This window comes from Mustela lutreola, chromosome 5 (assembly GCF_030435805.1).
Source record: "Mustela lutreola isolate mMusLut2 chromosome 5, mMusLut2.pri, whole genome shotgun sequence".
Classification (NCBI taxonomy): Eukaryota; Metazoa; Chordata; class Mammalia; order Carnivora; family Mustelidae; genus Mustela; species Mustela lutreola.
Window position 1 is genome coordinate 143,895,395 of NC_081294.1, and position 4,553 is coordinate 143,899,947.

The window sequence follows — 4,553 nt, forward strand, 5'->3', positions numbered from 1 at the left end:
GAGATACTGCTTACTGATACAGAGTAAGTGGGCAATTTCCAGATACTATAACTAATCATCATTTTCATTATGCTAAGTAAGAACCAACTGGTTCCTTAAACACCAAATCCATGCTTCTTATGAGAGAGTTAATTCTAAGTTTGCTTAAAAAAAAAAAAGATTTTATTTATTTATTTTATATAAAGAGAAAGAACATGAGAGGAGGCAGGAGCAGAGAGGGAGCGTGAGGGAAGGGGAGAGAATCTCAAACAGACTCTGTGCTGAGCTTGGAGCCCAACAAGGGGCTCGATTTCACGACCCCGAGATCATGACCTGAGAGGAAACCAAATATCAGATGCTTAACCAACTGAGCCATGTAGGTGCCCTGAGTCTGCTTTTGAGATATGTTTTATCACCGGTCAGTATTTTAAACTCCATATTCTTATTTTATTATGATAAAATCACCAAAACTTTTCAGAGCCAACTCTCTAGATCATAATGTAACCCACACACAACTAAGGATTCAGTTTATAAAAGAGGATCCTAAAATGGATTCAAGGTTGCAAAAGGAATTTTGCTACAATTTTGGTATTTCCATACACTCATTTACCCTATGTGCTTCTGGTTTATACCTATTTGCATTATCATCATGCATTAAATATACACTGCTACTTTGCTTGAAAGGACATTTAAAGGTAAGAAAGTCTCATTTTACAAAGCCCTTGTATTAGTTTAAGAGAAAATTTAATAAAAAAAGGAAATCAAATGATAAAAAGTAAAACCTTTAACAATGTTACGGAGAGAAAGGCTATCACATCAGCAAATGAATTCACATTTGAAAATAGGTATAAAAGGGAAGGCAATCATGAATCCATCATGAAACTTTCAGAAATACTGCTTAAGACCTCAAAGTTGTAAAAAGGACAGATATGAAAGCTCAAGTTTATCTTACTGGATCAACTGCAAAATCACATATTATTATGTTAACAGGAAACATTTTCATTTCCAAAATAATGTTCATTTATAACAGGCTATTCCATCAAATAAGAGCTGAACTAGATAAACATGACATAGAAAGTTACTTCAGGCTGAAGATAATGAAAGACAAGATCAGTTTTTTACTTATACTTAGCAGAATAGTTGGGGCCAACCTGGCTTTGGTTATGAGTAGGGTATTCATGTATCATCCCAACTAGGATACTCTTGTGATGAAAGGGGCACTTTGCCAGGGCAAGAGCTGTAAACCAGGAGGACTATCCCAGGCAACTTGGAAGTTCAAGTCATCTTACTTATATTGAAGACATGATGGCTGTTAGAAGAACCTCAACCTTATCTTCACTCACTTCTAAATTTACTTAATTTTTATTTATTTTTTTTAAAGATTTTATTTGAGAGAGAGTGAGTAAGAGAGAGTGAGGAAAACAGAGGGAGAAGCAGTGGAGGGAGAAGCAGACTTCCCACAGAGCAGGGAGCCCAATGTGGGGCTAGATCCTGGGACTCCAGGATCATGACCTGAGTTGAAGCAGATGCTTAAGGGACTGAGCCACCCAGGCGCCCTGAAATTTACTTACTTCTTAAAATGATAGTAAGTATTGATCTATGGCATGTAAGGTAAAGAAACCTTAATAGGATAGTGCATTAAGAAAGTCAGATATTCATATGCAAATTTTAGTTTACTGTACTCTAAAGGCAGAACACCAGGTATGCATCCGAACACTGAGGGCTTTGAATAAAAAAGGAGAAAGGAGTACAGATTGTAGTACCTACAACCAGTATTTGTTAATTGCAACATTTGGCACTGAAAAAGGTGTTATTTTCAAATGGTGAAACAGTCACAACTGTATAAGGAAATGTGTTAACCATGCTATGATTAATCATTACTTCCCATAGTAATTTGCCTAGAAAAATACTCACAGAAAAAGAAGGCAGGCGCCTAGATGGCTCAGTGGGTTAAGCAGCCAACTCTTGATTTTGGCTCAGGTCATGATTTCAAGGTTCTGAGATCGAGCCCCATGTTGGTTTCTAGTCAACGTTAGGCTAAGCATTTCTAACATGGAGTCAGCTTGAGATTCTCTCTCTCCCTCTGCTTACAGTAACTCTTTCTCAAAAAATAAATAAATAAAATTTATTTTAAAAAAGAAGTCAAGTTTCTCTTACTAGAATGAATTAAAAAAAAAAAAGCAGTGGGTAAATATGTGGAGAAACCAAGAGTTGCATACACCCTTGGTAAGCATGTAAAATAATGCGATCATCCTGGAAAACACTCCAGAAAAGTATCTGACATTATCTACTAACACTGAATATATACTTGTGTTTTGGCTCACCATTTTCTATCCTAGCAGAAATGTATACACACATTCATCAAAAGATACACAAAATGTTAATGGCAGCATTATTCGTAACAGTCTCAAATTAGAAACTACTTAAATGCCCATCAACAGGAGACTAGAGAGTGACTGTGATACAGTCAAGCAATGAAATACCGTTCATCAGTAAGAATGAAGAATCTGCAAGCATGTTCAACAATGTGGATCAGCCTCGCAAACGGAATCCTTAGCAGAAGAATCCAGACAGAAAAGAAGGCATATTGTAGGATTCTTCTTATGCAAAGTTCAAAAACAGGATGACCCAATGTATAGTGTTGAATCAGGATGGTTATCAGCCTTAGGGTGCTGGCGTTGACTAGAAGGGGCACAAGGGAGGGTCCAAAAGGGTGAGGTTTTGTTCCTTGATCTGGATGCCCATTCTGTGGGTGTGTGTATGATGTGAAAAGGTAATCAAACCGCAACACATTATTTGTGCACCTTCCTTATGGAAATAATTCTTCCATCAATACTTTTGAAAGAGGCAAGCTTCAGTCCAGCACTTGTAGAAATGGTAATAAGTTCCAAATTAACAAGATCTGAACCAATTATGTTTTAAAGCAGAGAGAAACATGAATTCTCTTTAAATCTTTGAGAAAAGTTGCATTACACAAAATATGTTCCAAGGTTTTATAAAATGGTTTGATGGGATTTTTTCCAATTCTAAGTTTCCTTTCAAAAGAAAATCTACTCATGTTTGCAAAACTTGGGATTATAAAAAAAATTCCCAAGTTTTATGGATCTGTACACACACAATATTTATATCACATATAATGTAAGTATACAGTAATATATGTATATCACTTGCATAATGTATATATATATATATAACACATATATGAATTTGAAGTATTGGTAATTTTTTTCCTGTTTCTCTCTTTGAAAAATTACATGCAATGGTTTTCTTAAAAGTTATTTTATTTTAAAAATAAAATTGCTACAGTTTTTTAAAATTTTGTTTTGTTTTGTTTTTGTTTTTAAGATTTTATTTATATATTTGACAGAGAGAAAGAGATCAAAAGTAGGCAGAGAGGCAGGCAGAGAGAGAGTGGGAAGCAGGTTTCCTGCTGAGCAGAGAGCCCCATGTGGGGCTTGATCCCAAGACCCCGGGATCATGACCTGAGCTGAAGACAGAGGTTTAACCACTGAGCCACCCAGGTGCCCCTAGAATTGCTACAGTTTTAAGGACTGTTTTCTAGAATGCAAAAATAAGAATGTGGGCCTTGTGAATATTTTTAATGAGAAAGGAAAATTATTATCAGTGGTATAATGATGAGTTATTAAAAATAAAAAATGTAAAATACAGTTTTTATTTCTGGACTAAATTTATTATGTAGGTTGTACTCAGTCATTCATAATATTAATAGAAATGCTTACAGAGGTATTCTATTGAAAAAGTTCTAGAACTAAAATAATTCTTATGCTTATAAATGTATAAACACCTTTTGACTCTAAACTCTCATCATTTCAATGTTTGCTATGAATGCAAATGTATAAAAAAAAAAAAACTAGGGCACCTGGGTGGCTCAGTCGTTAAGCCTCTGCCTTCCCTTTGGCTCAGGTCATGATCCCGGGGTCCTGGGATCAAGTCTCACATCAGGAGGGCTCCCTGCTCAGTGGGAACCTGTTCTCCCACTCCCACTTCCCTGTTTGTGTTCCTTCTCTCAGTGTCTTTGTAAAAAAAAAAAATAATAATAATAAAATAAAATATTTTAAAAAACTATTCTAGCAAACTATGTTTTAATTGATAAACCAGTCTTATAATGATCTTTTATATTTTACTGTTACTTGCCTTCTTTACATGTCTTAATATTTTTCAATTTTATATACATTGAAATACATGGTTAATGCAATGTAGAAATAAAACATAATAAGTATCTGATTCAGCTTGCTATCACTGCATTTAAAACAAACACATACCACTAACAAGCTAGCTAGATATAAAATAATTACTTACTTGGTGTTACAAACACTTTATATGGTGTGATAACTTTGTTCAAGAGAACTTTATTAATATTTGTAGAAACTGGGATTTGGGGGCAGGCAAGACATTCATTAAGATGTTTCGAAATTTGCGGCCACCTGGGTGGCTTGGTGGGTTAAGCCTCTCCCTTCAGCTCTGGTGATGATCTCAGAGTCCTGGGATCAAGCCCTGCATCGGGCTCTCTGCTCAGTGGGGAGCCTACTTCCTCCTTTCTCTCCCTGCCTCTC